This window comes from Gracilinanus agilis, chromosome 6, assembly GCF_016433145.1.
Source record: "Gracilinanus agilis isolate LMUSP501 chromosome 6, AgileGrace, whole genome shotgun sequence".
Taxonomy (NCBI): domain Eukaryota; kingdom Metazoa; phylum Chordata; class Mammalia; order Didelphimorphia; family Didelphidae; genus Gracilinanus; species Gracilinanus agilis.
The window spans coordinates 273,163,713-273,180,777 of NC_058135.1; the positions used below are offsets into that span (position 1 = coordinate 273,163,713).

A 17,065-nucleotide genomic window follows, 5' to 3' on the forward strand; every position below is an offset into this window, starting at 1 on the left:
GAACAAAAAAGAGTATAATAATAGTAATAATCAGTCAACTGACCCAATAAGCTGGAGATCTGTTGTCCTGTGTGATTACTCCCAAATATGCCCAGGAGAGGTAAATGAAAATATTAAATCAATATTTTAATTCAAGTACAATTGAGCCAGAGTGTGTATGATGAGGTGGGTGGGTGGGGGGGAAGAGTGAGGCTAGGGAGAGATCTTGGGTTCTTGCAAATAATGTTGCATGTAGACTGTCTCAGAATGTTTTCAGAAGCACCCATATCTAAGGCCAAGACAAGGCACTTTCAGGTTTGTTGGAAGGACCAGGCTACAGAAATTGTCAGTTGAGGGTTGGGTGTGAGATGGGGGAAGCTTCTTATTTTAAGTAATAATTTTTGCTAAGTAAATATCTCTACGGAGTGTGTTAGAGTAGATACAGGGCCGTCATTTGAGTCAGAAGGACTTGGGTTCAGGTTTGTCTTGGACATACAACAGATTGTGTTCCTCTGGGTATGCCAGTTAATGTCTCAGTGTTCCAGGCAGATCTTAAGTAAATTATAGAACAGTTGCTGATCTACATTGAGGGAGGCTATTTTCTTACTGGAATTCCCCCACTGAGAAGATTATAAGTGATCCTATGTCATTTTATTATTAATCCTATTCACAAGGATTTGATTTTTGCCACGTATTGCTTTATTTTCCTGTAGTTACTTAAGTCACAGTTCTTTGTTCTAAACTCAGTTCAGAATTATCTAGTCTCTAATGGGTTGAATTTAGCAATCCTGCTCTCTGACCTGAAGGGATTTTACTAACCTTGAGGATGGTGTGAGAAAGAGAAGTGGGCCAATCTCTTTAGCTCCCAGCTGTCCTTCAAGGATGTCTGGTTTGCTGTCCAAAAATATGAGCAGTTATCTTCCACTTGAACTCCAACAGTTGAATGCTTCTTGGTTTCATGGGCAAATAAGGAAAGCTTTTGCTAGCCCCAGTTGCCAAACTTCCAAATAATCATGCCAGTCCCTGGCCCTTAGCTCTGAACTAATCATTTTGTATGATATTATCTATGTCACTCTGCTCTTTGTACTTTATTCCCCAAAATCCTCTAAAAAAGGGAAGCCAGTCTACTTGGGATCTTTGACATGAATGAACAAGCCACTGATCCATTTATTGATAGGTAGCATGCTTCTGCTAAAAAATGTTCGTTTACACAGTTATCTGTGTTAGTTTCCTTTTTTGTTAAAATTTTAATGCAATCCCACTTGTATAAAATGAAAGGATTCTACCAATACATTTTTTAAAAATCTACTTAAGGAGGGGGCAGCTGGGTAGCTCAGTGGATTGAGAGCCAGACCTAGAGAAAGTACATCCTAGGTTCAAATCTGACCTCAGGCACTTCCCAGCTGTGTGACCCTGGGCAAGTCACTTGACCCCCATTTCCTACCCTTACCCCTCTTCTGCCTTGGAGCCAATACACAGTATTGACTCCAAGATGGAAGGTGAGGGTTTAAAAAAATCTACTTAAGGAATATGATTGTTGTCAGCACCTTTAAATATTAGCATCATGTGGCAGGCTCCAATCATCCTGCTCAGAAGTTACACAGAATTGTGCTTTATGACATATGGTTAAACAGTTTTTGTCACCTGATTTGCTGCTTAAGGTGCTTAGAATAAGAAAATTCCTTGGCACTATCATATAAGAATACAGGTACTATTCCACATCATGACTTTCCCCATGGCAGTTTTGATATATTGTGGGTTAGCATAAGAAATGGGAATTTTAGGGGGTGGTTTGTGGAAGCCACAGATAACATGTGAAGGCCAGCAGATGATACAGAAAAAGATTAGACACTGTATAGCCTATGACCAGACACTTGAGCCAAATACTGCAATAAGTTATTGTAAATATCCCATAAAAATGAAAAAGGAAAAATTCCGATTTCTTCAATGATACGAAGGAAGGGCCAAAAATTTCTATATGGCGTTTTCAGATCGCAGGGACTTTAGATATCTAACTCCAGCAACATGGAAGGGATACTTGCATTTTCAAATGAAGATACAATGATGTTTCACCATGACCTCTTAGCCAGGATCTCTCCCAGCTAACCTTGCCTGCTCCAGGTGAGACTCCCATAGCATGTGGATATGGAAGATTGAATAGATCTTGGGCAAATACAGATTACACTAATCCTAATATTATTTGTAAAATGCTTAGCACAGTTCCTAGAGCATAGTATGGACTTATTAAGCACTTATTCCCTCTCTTTTTTTCCCTTTGTGGTCCACTGTGACTTATATAGGGCTGTGGGAGCAGAAACCAAAGGTCTTGCCACCAAATTTACCTCAAAACATGGGAAAACAGGCATGATCTTGAGCTTTGTCTGTGAGGTCTATAGACATATTACCTTCTCACTTAATTGGAAGGAGCTAAATTAGAGGTCAGGAGCTACTATTCCTTTGGCTGGAGTCCCACTCAGTAACTTCAGCTCCATTCCATCATCAAGATCTTGAGGCAATAATTGGCTGGAACTCAGTAGATTTCTGAGACTGCTTTTACAGCAGAATCCCTCATCAGCTGGATCCAGCACTGAGAATATTCTCTTTCCTCACTCCAAACATAGTCCTCTGATATAGTCTAGAAGAGTAGGGCACAGAGCAGGGAGATAATAGAGGAAGAGACTAACTATTCCCCAGTGTAGGTAAAATAGCCTTCCTGTGTCCCAATGACATAACTATCTTTAGGCAACTTCCCTGGAATTCTGCCCTTTCCAGACCACCCACAGACCCAGAAGCTTGCTCTCCTAGTTCTAGAAGGGACTTTACCAATCCATGTCTCTGAGTCTGAGAGACCTTCAGTTACTCACCATGTTATTCTCTGTTTTCATGGCAGGGGATAGTGCTGTGCCAATTGATGTGTGAATATATGCATGAGGTGGGCACTGCCAGGGCAGAAAATTATAGGGAAAGTTGAGTGTGACCTCATCTTCCCTAAGAGATGTAATTATCATGCCATTTGCTAGAAAAGTGACATTATTGGTTCAGGGGAAATGGGATGTTTCTGAATAAGAAGGGGAAGAAATTAACTTTTGTCTCAGGTGCAAATCTCTATCAACAATGAGCATAGTTTAATTAAAATCTCCAAAGGAGTATTTTAATCTGCTGGAAGAGATACCCTTTCTCTTTCTAATTAGTGAGGAGAAGTTGAGAGTCAGCAAGGGTCCTAGAGACACTGGAGGCAGGGACATCTGAAACCTGCTACCTGAGGACCCTTTAACCAAGTCTTTGGGGTTCCTGATAAGATCTATTATGGATGCCATTGAGAATCCCTCCTGTTTCAATTGTGTTACCTTGTGGTACACTTCTGTGTTCTTTTGAGGATATCTCTTTTCTTTTTTTTTTTTAAACAAGAAGTTTATTTAAACAACAAGATGTTTGACTTGAAGGAAAATTCTCTAGTATCATTTTCTTTAGAGTAATTTATTCCTACGGAGAGACAGAGATTGCCCTCCATGGAACAGCTACATACAAAAAAGTGATAAAAATCATCTTTGGTTTTATCCAGTCAAACAAGGTATGCAAGGATTTTTTGTGGGTTTTGTTGTTGCTGTTAAACAGTGAGAGAAAAGTAACTTACTGGAATATATATTAAAAAAATGCTGAATGAGCTGCCACTAATGGGGAAAAGGGTTATGTACACAGAACGGGTTTGTCTTTTCCCCTCCCCATCTCCATTTGATGTTGATCAAAACATACTGTTGACCATTTAGTTAAAAACAAAACAATGCATTATGCCTGTGCACATACACCAGTTACTTTATGTACAATACAGGAATAGATAAAAGAATCAAAGAAGTGAGAATACCCTACTGTAGTAGTCAGGATGTGGAGGTACCAGATCTTGGTTTTCTAATAGTGAATATATTGTTCTTCTTGGGAACACAGTTCTGGAGTAGAGTCACAGGTTCTCTTTTTAGTAAATGCCTCCTGTCTGCTGCTGGAATGCATCAATTGTATCTTCATTATCCATTGCCAGTGGAGCAAGTGCATCAGTTTCATTGGTTGGCTGCCCATCAAATAAGAATCTGATCTGCCTCATTGCCAAATGCTGTCATTCACAAGAGGCTTTCATTAGGTTACTAAGTGGTGTGTGCCTTGTAATCTTAAATGGCACCACGGAACCATCTTGCCCTGACATCTCTGAATGAATGTGGTCCTTTTTTTCAGTCTTGACTCCTTCCTTTGGTTTCTCATCAGCCAAGGTGAGTTCTGGGGTCTCCTCAGCTTCTGCTTCATAAAAGAGGCACCAGGATGGTCTGCTCCAAGGGAATGGGGGAGAAGCAGCAGCAGCAGGAGCAGGAGCAAAAGGAGAATGAGAAGGAAGATGATAGTGATGGTGATGGTAAGGATGAAGAAGAGAAGAAGGAGGAGGAAAAGAAAGAGGAGGAAGAGGAGGGAGAGGTGAAAAAGGAGAAGGAAGAGTGAAGATATCCTTTTCAAGGCAAAGAAATTTGATATAAAACTTAGAAATGCTTTTCTTTAGGATAATGGAATTTTTCCAAAAAGATGGTCAGTCTTGCTCAGTTAGGATTGTGCCAGGGTTCATTTCTCTCAGGCTCATGGTGGAAAATTCCATTGTAAAGTATATTCTTTTTTTTTAAAAAAAAATCAAAATGGGTTTAAGAAAAAAAAGTTTTAAATATTTTTTATTTTTGCCAATTAAAACAAATAACATTATTTATTTTGAAATTTTGAGCCCCAAATTCCCTCCTTCCCCTTTCTGTGCCCTGAGATAATAAGTAATTTGAAATAAATTATACATATGTGTTCATGTGTAGTATTTAAATTAATATCCAGCAACTCCAAGTATTAATTTTATAAAATTTATTAATAATCACTTGAAGTAGAAGAAATAAAAAGGAAATAGAAGTAAAAAAACTAATTACTTAACAAAATTAAGACCACATGACTAAGTTCTCTTTGCCTGTTTAAAATCTTAAAAATTTAAAAAGCCTGCTCCACCAAAACCTCAACAGGAAGACAAGAGAGTGAGAGTTGGGGCTACACCAAATTTATATCTTCCCTACATCAGCACATAACATGAGGAGAGTGGGGTGGTGGGAATTGCATTTTTTTAGGTAACAGATTATAATTACACACATACAAAATATATTTCCATATAAATCACTTTGTGGAAGAAAACACAGATAAAAAACAGACAAGAAACTATACTTTGATCTTCATTGAGACAGTATCAGTATTTTCTGTGGAGGAGCATTTTTCATCATTTATCCTTTGGACTTTTTTGGATCATTGTTTTGTGAGAATAGCTAAATCATTCACAGTTTTGATCATAATACAATATTGCTGTTATTGTGTATAATGTTCTGATTCTGCTCATTTCACTTTGCTATTCACTTTTCCTGTTTGTTGTTTCTTTTGTTCATATAAAAATTTCTGGGTTTTTCTGAAAGCATTCTGATAATCATTTATTATAGCACAATAGTATTCCATCATAATCATGTACCATAACTTGTTCAGCCATTACTCAATTGAAAGGCATCACATCAATTTCTATTTTTTTTGTCCCCAGAAGGGGAATATAGAATAGTTTATCTTGCAAATCTTGGAGAAAGGAATAATTTATAACCAAACAAGAGTTAGAGATCATTACAAGATGTAAAATAAATAATTTTGATTGTATTAAATTAAAAAGCTTTTTACAAACAAAAGCAATGTAACCAAGATTAGAAGAGAGAAACAAATGGGGAAAATTTTGTACAACAAATTTCTCTGATAAAGGTCTAGTTTCTCAAATTCACAAAGAACTAAGTCATATTTGTAAGAATACAAGTCATTCTCTAGTTGACAAAAGGTCCAAGGATATGAACAAGCTATTTTCAAATAAAGAAATCAAAGCTGTCAATAATCATATAAAATTATGTAAATCACTCTTGATTAGATAATTGCAAATCAAAACAACTCTGAGGTACCACCTCACCTATCAGATTGGTCAGTATTAATAGAAAATGAAAGTGATAAATGTTGGAGGGGCTATGGCAAAACTGGGGCCTTTGGGATTTGGTGGTGTTGGGAATTGGTCCAATCATTCTGGAGGGCAATTTGGAATTATGCCCAAATGGCTAAAAACTGTGCAAACCCACTGATCTTGGAAAACCACTCATGGATCTGTATGCCAAAGAGATCATAAAAAAAGGGGAAAGGACCTATTTGTACCCCCCCCCCCTCTCTCTCTCTCTCTCTCCCCTCCCACAATTATTTTAGACAATTCTGAAGGATTTTTGACAAAAAATGCAATCTACCTCCAGAGAAAAGAACTATTGGATTCAGATGTAGATTAAAGGAGATTGTTTTTCACTTTAGTTTATGGTTTTGTTTTTAGGGTTTTGGCTTGAAATGAGTATTCTCTTACAACAATAACCATTAGGGAAATATGTTTTGCGTGATAATATTTGTATAACCACAATCAAATTGCTTACCATCTTTGGGAAGAAAGATAGAAGGGAGGGAGACATAATCTGGATCTTATAATTTTGGAAAAGATGTTGAAAATTTTTACTACATGTAATTGGGAAAATAAAATCTTTGAATAAAAATTAAAAAATTCATTAGGGAAAGTGGTGTACAGTGATCCCTCACCTATCATGGGAGTTATGTTCTAGAGACCCCTGTGATAGCTGAAAATCTGAAAAATAGTGGTGTTATATTTATTTTATTATTTATATTGTGAAAGGAAATTCCTGGTTCTCTTTGTCTATTCTAAAACAATAACTTAAATGCCCCTACTTAGTACCTCACTAGATTGTGAGGACAGGATTAATTCTCCTTTGTCTGTTTTTGAATTAATCAGCAAAAGCAAATACATCCATACTTAACCCTAAAATAAGGGAAATTTACTACAGGAGTTTGCACCTCCAAAAGAAAGACTGCAACCCATGTGCTAACTCAATAACATGAGAATACAAACTGGATGACAACTCAGAAAGGTGTGAATAATTAACACCTTTAGAGGTGGCAACTCAATCCCACAGACACTGCCTTGAGCAGGGCTGGACAATTCAAAAACTGTGACTGGCCCTTGTGAAGGGGGGCAGAAACAGGAAACCACCATAAAAACCACGAAATCCCTGGGCTGAGTCTGGTGAAGTTAAGTCTAGTAGAGTGTCTCCTGGAGATAGTCTTTGAGGGAACTTCACTGGAGACTGTGACTTGGATTGTGGCATCAACTTGGTTTCTGACTCCTGGATTACTTTGTTGGGTGAATGAAAAGGGCTGACTACTTTCCTAGTTTCCTAAAAGACTAGCTTCTGTCTTGGAGGAAGCCTCGTAGTTACTACTGGCCCTTCTGGCTGAGGACTAGTATAGATATTTTCTCTAACCTTTCTCACATTTATCTACTTCATTTTCCCTCCTATATTTTGTAAATAAAGTTCTCACTTGAGATAAAATAACACAGGTGACCATGTTATTTCACATAACTTAAGTTTAACCCTTACTATATATATATATATAAAGGCTTTATAAACCATTCCCACTCTCCTATAAACCTTTTCCACACTCTTATAAACACTTTTTATGCTCTTAAACACTTTCTGAACATATGGACACAGTGCAGGAGAGCAAATAGGTCAATGCTACAGTCACTGAGCCAATGAGTGTCCAGGATATAGAACACAGCACTGTGGTTGTTCACTTTTTATTCCATCAGCCAATAGTGTGCCATGTGCATTCTCACTTTGGCAAACTTGCACAAGTGGTAGTGGTGTACTGTATTTCTATTGAGCACAGTATGGTATTAATCCACAGAATCCTGTGATATAGCAAAAATTCTGCAATACAGAATTAGATATATTTTTTTTAAAACCCACAATGCAGTAAAGCCATAATAAGTGCACTGCAATATAGTGAGGGATGACTATTTAATTTTGTTTTTTAGCTTTTGCTTTTGCTATTCCTAGCTTAGGTATCAGTGCCATAATTGTATCATAAAAGGAATTTGGAAAGACTTCTCTTTTGTCTATTTTTCTAAATAATTTATATAATATTAGAATTGATTATCTTTTAAATGTTTAATAAAATTCATTTATTGTAGAGAGCCAGGGTTCTGATGTTGAGAGAGAAAGCAGAGAGATAGAGATAGATAGATAGATAGATAGATAGATAGATAATAGAGATAAAACAAGGGCAAGCCTGGGAGGCATGGTCTCCATGAACTCCATTTATTGTGCCAAAAAGAAAGACTTTTATAGAGAGCAAAATACTAAGCATTACATCATTATTGGGGTGTGTGTGTGTGTTACTTTCCCAAAGGATATTGGTTATGAAATAACTTCACAGAAGAACATTACCAGGAATCCATTACAAGTGTAAACAAATTGCAAAAGAGTGACAGCTAATATATTCTGAGTAACTTAGGGAAAGGAAGGCCTGGTACTTACAGTTATGATATTACAAAGACTTCTTTGCTTTTCAAAATGAGGAATGACCCAAGTTTTGATGATAACCATTCTGGGGGAGAAATTTCTTTTTTATCTGAGTTTCAGCCTTGAGAACTGCTGTTGTTATGAGACTGGCCTTGCCAAGAATCTCAAACTTACAGGCATGTCTTTTCTGGTTGCTTTTCCTCAGTGGGCCTAATTTGCCCTAGACTCCTCCATAATTTATGAATCCATCTAGCCTTGTGGATTGTTTCCTTGGGAAATCCACTGATGATTTGTTCACTTTCCCTTTCTAAGTTGAGATGGTTTAAATATTCTTTCCTTTTCTATTAATCTGAGCTATTTATATTTATGTAAATATTCATTCATTTTACTTATTGTTGGAAAATAATTGGATAAAATAAAACAATTGCTTTAATTTTCATCTCACTGGTGGTTAATTCACTTTTTTAATTTTTTAATAGAAATTAGATTTTTTTTTCTTTTTAAATCAAATTATATGAAAGTACCAGGCCTCCCTTTCCTTAAATTATGCAGAATAGATTAGCTGTCATTCTTTCTCAATTTGTTTACATTTGTAATGGAATCCTGATAATGTTCTCATGTGAAGTTATTTCATAAACAATATCCTGTGGGAAAGCTCTTCCTTGAGTGTCCCTTTTATGTGAGGAAGTATTCCACATTCTACTCCCCATTCCCTTTTCTTTGATTGCATACCTCTGGAAGGGTTAAATTGGGGTCTTGACTAAATAAGAAAGCTATACATTTAATGTTATGGTCATCAAATTCAAAATATTATCCCTAAACCAGAAAAAAACCTCTTAGCAGCTTTTATTTATAAAGAGGAAGAGAAAGAGTTGAAGTATGAAATATAGAAAGGAAGGAAGGAAGGAGTTGCCTAGCCTACCCTAAGTGCTGATCTGATGAAATTCAGCTCGCTCCATGTGGAAGTCCAAGTCACTCACCAAAAAGCCAATGCAGGATCCAAGGAAGAGTCTCTCCACAGAACTCACACTGAAGGGAGTGTCCAACTGAAGGGCCAACAAGCAGAGAGGGTCTCCTCACAGAGCCACCAAGGCAGGAATCTTTCCAAGCCAGAAGTCCTGGTGCTATCTTCAGTCAGGGTTTCACCAATGCAGTCTCCTCCAAAGCCAAAGCAGGTATCTCTGCAGCCAATCTTTCCAGAAGCCAGGAAAGGAATGCCCAGAACCAATCTCTCCAAATGCCAGGAAGGGAATGAATGCTTATCAAAATTAATTAATAAAGAAAAATTTTATCTAGTATTTTATGCTTATGCACTCTCAGCCTTTGTAATCATGTAAGAAAAGTTGCTTCCTCATCTTTTTTTTTTTAAACCCTTGTACTTCGGTGTATTGTCTCATAGGTGGAAGAGCGGTAAGGGTGGGCAATGGGGGTCAAGTGACTTGCCCAGGGTCACACAGCTGGTAAGTGGCTGAGGCCGGGTTTGAACCTAGGACCTCCTGTCTCTAGGCCTGACTCTCACTCCACTGAGCTACCCAGTTGCCCCCCTCATCTTTTTTTTAGATATTCTTGTTTCTTATAATTTTACAAATTTTTAGGGGAGGAAGTAATATTAATTTTTCAATTAGCCCTTTGTTTCTATTCTTTGACCAATTATCAATGAAGGAATGAATGTTGTTTTTATATCTTGTTGAAGCATTTCAGTCATGTCTAACTCTTTGTGTTTCTATTTGGGATTTTCTTGGCAAAGGTCCTGTAGTGGTTTGCCATTTCATTCTCCAACTAATTTTACAAATGAAGATCAGAGGGAAACAGCATTAAATGACTTACTCAGGGTCACACAGTAAGTGTTTGAACCTAGATTTGAACTCAGATCTTCCTGAATCCAGATCAGGTCCTCTATTCACTATGCCACCTTGCTGCACCAGTTTTATATAATTATATCAGTTCTCTGTGTATGTTGGATATCAGGCTTAATAATTATATTTGCTGTAACTGAACCAACAAGTGCTACTTTTCTTAATCTATTTTTATCGAATTCTTTTGGGAAAAAGTGTGTGAAAAGGGAACTCCTTCTTCCTAGGGTTGTGAACTTTCTTCTCTTCAGACCCATCTCATTAATGTGGCTGGAATGCTCCAGAGGTCACAGGTTAAGAGCCCTAGGAACATGACCTGGAAGTAAGGATTACGGGTCCAGTTCAGAGAGATTTTGATTGGTTTCTGAGATGAGATAGACCAGCTCAGAGAGACAGGAAGGGAGGTGGAGAAAAGGGTTATAAAATATGAGACTGTAGAGAAGATCAAGGTCTTTGGTGTGAGTTTTCTGGGATTGATTCTTCTGCTCCATTGGACATTGGTGGCTCAGGTGGAAGACACCCTTATGGGCTGGTAAGACTTTGTTCTGAAGAGACTTCCACATGGAGATTGGAACCTTGTAGAGGAACGAGCTGAAATTCTATGAATCAGACTGTAGGGTGGTAGACTAGGAAATAATTGTCTACTTCCTTCCTTATTTCTTTCTTTTACTATATTTATATTAAATTAAATTGTTAAAAGCTACTATCATCCCTGTGACTTAAGAGTTAATTTTATAAACAGAGATCACAACAATTTTTTTACTAATATTATTTAACAAAATCAATTTATAAATAGTACAAGTAGCCATTATAATTATTACATGTTATATTTATTTTCATGATTACAAGTGTTTTTGATTTATGACTAACTCTCTCTCATTTTTATAACAATTCTTCCTTGGTCCACAGTTTTGAAAAGCTCCTTCTCACACTATCATCTAATTTTTTGATGTGACCTTTTCTATTTAAGTTGCTTATCCATTTTGAACTAATTTTGTGATGTTATTTTAGTTGTTGATAAAATCCCACTTCATGTGCAGTTCTTCTCAGCAAGGATGTCCTTTATGAAAGGACTTATTGAAACCTAAAAGAAAACAAAAAGACTTGGATATCTTGGTGTCCATGATGATCAGCATGAAAGGGCTAACTATGGGATAAAACAAAGAAAGCAGTACAGTGAAAAGTAAAGCCCAGTGTCTAGTTTCTTTAGTAGAAGCTTCATAAATTACAAAAGGAGAACTGGCTGAATTAACAGAGACAAAGGTGGTCACCATCATCAGTATGGCTTTGGTGGCTCTGATCTCAGGTGAGGTCTTAGCGGAGAGTTTGATGTTGTGAATGTGTTGGACTTGCTGGTTGTGTCTATACAGGACAAACATCATATAACCACTGGAACAGATCATAAGAGCCACAAACAGAGCATTAACAATTGACTCAAAAGTTAAAATTTTTATACTTATGGCACGCAAGTCAAAAGAAATATGCCCAATCCTCCATCTTTCTTTACTGCTGTTCCTTGGGCTATTCATATTCAGAGGCAAAGTAATATCAAAAAGAAGATTGAAAATCCAGCTCAGGACACAGCAGAGAAGAATATACTTTTGGGCTCTAGTTTTGATATTAAGGCTTCTAGGACTGATGGTGAGTGCCTGAAAGATACCCAAGAGGCAGGTGCTGGAAAGAGAAACACCTCGGGTCACTCTTATGAAGTAAATAAAGATTTTACCAATTGCGTCATCTAGTAAAGATGTCTGTCTCCAATTGTTTATTATTAGGTGAATGCCCCTGAAAAGAATCATCAAGACATGAGCAAAGGCCATATTGATTATTATCAGGCTCATGAGTCTTTTCCTGTGCTCAGTGATGAATTTAAGGGCATGGAGAGAAAGAAGGAATGTATTTCCCAGGACTCCAAACAAAAGCAGAATGAAGTAGACAATCTCTAGTCTTTCTTTCTGAGAACTCATTAGCTGGGGGTCTTGGAGAGCTTTTCTGTCTGATCCAAAATAACCTGAGGAGAAACACAGTGAATTGTGACCTTTCTATTTTCAATTTCTAATTCCCCTATGGACAACAAAGGGACATAGCTAACTTTGGGTGAGTGTTTAAGTACAAACAAATAGGTCAGGATGGAATGCAAGGTAAAGATATAAGCTAACTAGGATGAGTGTTTAGGTACATGTGAAAAGTAAATATCCCCTGAATGATCTGAGTGATATCTACTTATCACTACCTATGTTTGTGATGAGACTTCTTGACAAATAAGAACCTGGATAGCCTTGTAGCTTGTAAACTATTTAAGCTGCCTTATAATGTGAGTATGTATAGCTTCCATTAGGGTAGGCTGTCCCAGCTGGAAGTTTTTTTAATTTTCTTTTTTAATCAATAAATAATGGTTCCAATTATTTGATTTCTGGGTATCTGGACTCATGTTATGTAGTACCCCACTTCAATTGCTTCTAAAAGCATGTAGATGGTACAGTGAATAGGGTGGTGGAACTGGAGTTTAGACCCCACCTCAGACGTTGACTAGCTATATGACCTTGGACAAATCACTTAACTTCTGTTAGTCTCAGTTTCCACATCCACAAAATGAGCATAACTATAGTACATTATATACTAGGGTTGTGGTGTGGACCAAACTGGCACATAGTAGACAGATAAGAAATACTTTCTTCCTTCTAACCTCCTTTCTTCCTTGAAAGTTTGTACTCTTCAAGAAACTAGCATTTGAAATAAATCCTGTCCTTTATTACCCCTAAATCTGCAAATACATTGAAATAAAAGAGAAGGGTGTTTTCAAACAAAGATATGGATGACTGACTTTTTAAATCCACACTCTAATATTATTTCATGAAACAGATAGTTAATTCTAAGTCAGTAGGTACTCCTTTTCCTCCCCTGTCCCCACAGGTTATGGAAGGTTGAGCAGACTGTAGGAAAATACCAAGGCAATTTGGATCCATAGGTTTGTGCTCCCAGAAGCTCCCAACTCTGTGCAGGGACAATTTGGGCAGTGTGGTGAATTGCCAAGGCACAATCTATGTATTGTCTAAGGAACCAGGGAGAAAAAACACTAAATAAAATTAATAAAACAAAACTCCCAAAACATAGCCCTTACTCCATCAGAAATGTACTTAGGGATCTCAAGACAGATATTTTTATAGCAAAAAAATTGAGGTACAGAATGTGCAACCAACTTACCAACAGTTTAGAGATAAGCCTTTGATTCCAGGTTCTATGACTTCCCATGACAGGCTCTTCCCATTAACCTAGGATGCCTAGATAGCCACTGCCTGGATAGACAGAGAGACAGACAGAAAGATAGCATCTGTGTTTTGTTATCTTTATAGAGTGAAATTTTCTGAATATAAGGGTGTCCACATGGAATCTAAGAGAACCCCAAGTTTTAGGATTAACTTGTAAGCTGGAGACCCCAAGTTCATCCCTGTTCCCATTAGAATATGCCCTGAGAGAACTTTCCCATTTGCTAGTCAAATTGAACAATAGACCTTAAAGTAAATGATAATACTGGTTTAGGTGGAGCTGGAAGGCTTCAGCAAATGCTAAATAGAAGTTTCCCCCATTGTATCAGAGATCCTTTCCCAAGAAGACCCACACCTGGGCAGGAAACACCCTTTTTAGTAAGTAGTCCATTCCCTTACTTCTGGCTATGGTTTCTTTCCCAAGCCTCTCAGTTTAGTTTGAACACTCCATTTCCTTATAGCCATGGTAATGTCAATCATCTTTCCCTGTCCCTCGAAATGGCATATAAGTACCCCAATTTCTTTTGTCCTTTGGTGTTGTTATCTAGTGCAGTGTCACTCCCAGTGATACTGTCCCCAGACTCCCAGGGTGTACACCCTGTAAAAGTTTGTTGAGCCAGGTTCTGGTTGTGGCTCCCTGTCAAGAGCTGCAGCAGCCATGAGCTGACAGACAGATCATCTTCAGCTTTCTCCTTTCTCACCTAAGCCATCTGTATCAGATTCCTGGAGCTGTAGAATAGCTTTCAACAGTAATTCTGACTACTTTAGTACTTCTGTGTTATTTCCAAATTAACAAAAGGAAACAATATTACTCTGTAATTGTCATTAAATACCTAGGAGGTAGAGAGGGTTATGGATAGGGAGAGAGGAAAACAGAAGGATATGGAGGAGATATTTATGAAGTCTCAAAGGCCCTGCGTCCACAACAATCTGGCCCTTTATAGTTGCCACATTGACATAGATCAAATTCTGGAAAAGAAAGTGAGTATGCCTCTTGCTAGACATGAGCTCTCCGTCTCGTCTCTTCATCCTACCAAAATACATATGAGAGTGTTGTATCATAGTTTGTGAAGACAGTAATGAAGAAAGGATGATAATGAACTAAAGGAAGAGAGAAGAGAACATAAGTATCTTGAGCTTCCAACCCAGCTGAGATGGACCTAGAACAGGCACAATAACTTTCCTGTGCCCCCCAAAATCACCATTCCTATTTGGCCATCTTTTCTAACTTATTCCAACACTCAGAGACCCAGAATCCTAGTCTCTGAATTCTGGAAGGGGTTCTCTGAAAACCTCTGTTTTTGAGGCTGAGATCACCCAGAATCACTTACCAGCTTGTTCTCTGTTGTCAGCACAAGGAACAGAACTGCAGAAATTGGTGCCTATTTGTGTGGTGACTTATCAGGGCTGGAGTTATAGAATCAGCAGAGTCTGAGCTCATTTCCCACAAGAGCTATTATCATCATCTCACTGTCTACAAAAGAAACAATTCATTACAGGGGTAATTTGGGGGGGTCTCTGAATAAGAAACAAGTTTTTGTCTCAGGTGAAAATTCCTGTCAACAAAAAGTATTGATTAATGAGAATCTCCAAAGGAGTATTTGTAAGATCTCAAAAGAGACTTTCCCTATGCTTGTTGAGAGGAAAAATAAAAGTTTAATTTTGTTAAGATCATGGCAAGACTGTGCTCCTAAATGTGAAAACAAATAATGCTCTGGAAAAAAAATGTGCTTCTGGCACTCTTTCAGGTTTTCTCCACTTCTTTCCTAAGCCTAGATAAACAATATAATGATAAATCAAACAATAATTAGTAGAATTTGCCAGTTTCTATGGTCTAAATACTTACATCAAAAGTAGAAAAAAATCACCTCTTCTTAACATCTTTGAAACTGTTCCAATTAACACAAATAAGAAAGAATAAGTCTGGGATTCTTGTGTAATGTTTTTTAAAGAGCCTTGTCCTGGGCTTCTGGGGATCCTGCTGATCTCTTATAGGAATCACTGTCATTTTTATAAGGGCCAAGTAGGTTCCTTTGTTGTACTACTTTGTATATTCCAGATTGATTATGTTCCTATAGCAAAAAAGACTGGGCACAATAACGTAAAATTTTCTTATTGACAGGATGGTGGGATTGCAGCAATGGTATTGATGGATTATGGTCTGAATATGAGTTCTGTAACTTCTATATATGGGATACTATAGGCCAATGTTTCCATTCTATCATCTTTGCCCAAGAATAAGGATGTTCAGATATTCAGTCCCTAGGTCTCCTGTACCAGGTGATGTGTGTAAGAATAATGAGAGCCAGTGACTGGTTTTATGATAGAGGGGAGAGAGAGAAAGTCTATCAAGTGAGACTCTCTTCTAGCTCTCCCTTCACATCAAATATACTAGGAGACTTTGAGGGGGTGTCACCCCAAAACTGGGTGACCTGGATGGTCATGCCACCCCACAGGAGTTGGAGGCAAGGCTTCCCTATAAGATGAGGTATATAGTACCCATGTCCGATTTTGAATGAGGGTGGTGTTCACACAAACCTCCCCCGAGGTCAGTCAACTTCACAGATGGTGGTCTGGCTCCAAGATGGAGGCAGCCAGACTAAGCTGTGGTTCCCCTCTCCCTTGTTGTCTCTCAGGCACTCTGGAAATGCTATCTGACTAATGAATGTCTTTTATTATTTGCAACTCAGGGGTTGGGGAAAGGGGTGAAGGGCAAAGGGATTTTGGGGTGCCCTCTTCTCTATTTCTATGGGGTCTGTCAGTTAGGTGGGAAACCCAATGGTTCCCACTTCTAAACTTCTCCCCTTCCCCTTCTCCTTCTATTTCTATTTCACTGTTTCTATCCTTTTCTATAATTTTAAGTTAGACTGGAAAGGGTCTCTCAGCAAGGTTGGGTAATGGGAGAAGGAGACTAAGAGATTGTTCTCAAAATGTAGTCCAAACACTTTTCGAATTGAATTATTGAAGTCTTGCTGTGTGAGATGGAAACTTTGACCAGGGAATCAGGGTTTCTATATCCAAAGAAAGATCTTCAGGAAGCCTTCAGGAAAGGATCCAAGCTGGGACGTCCTCTGCCAGAACTCTTTTCCTCCTCTTTCCTCCTCCAAAGAATTTCCCAAAATCCTCTTTGGTCTCAAATGTCAGTAACTGTCACCAACTGTCAGACACTTCTTCTCTGGCTCCTTTTGTACCATCCCCCTTTCACAAATCCTATCCTTACATGTGAAGTGTAATATCATTTCTGCTATGCAAAATGGAGAGCAGGATGAATGACACTTAGCAGTTTAGAACTTGGAAACAACCAAGGTTGCCATGAGCCAGCAAAGGAGAGTCAGTTACTGGTTGACTATAAAAAGCAGAATTTTGAACAAGAAGCTCTCAATTTGGAGAAGCAATTTATGGTGGGAGGTTGGTTGGGATTGGGGTAAGCCAAATCAACTCATGATACCTGCAACCAGTTCTAATCACTACCACTACCTTCAACTTCTGTGTAAAGCTGTGTTATTCATTCTTTTCAAATGATCAT

General features: G+C 38.0%; 2 pseudogenes; both read right to left on the reverse strand.

Annotated features, from left to right (window-relative positions):
* Positions 1-3,949: 3,949 nt before the first annotated feature.
* Positions 3,950-4,597, reverse strand: LOC123252592 (annotated as a pseudogene).
* Positions 4,598-11,319: 6,722 nt separating this feature from the next.
* Positions 11,320-14,980, reverse strand: LOC123253105 (annotated as a pseudogene).
* Between the last annotated feature and the right edge of the window lie 2,085 nt (positions 14,981-17,065).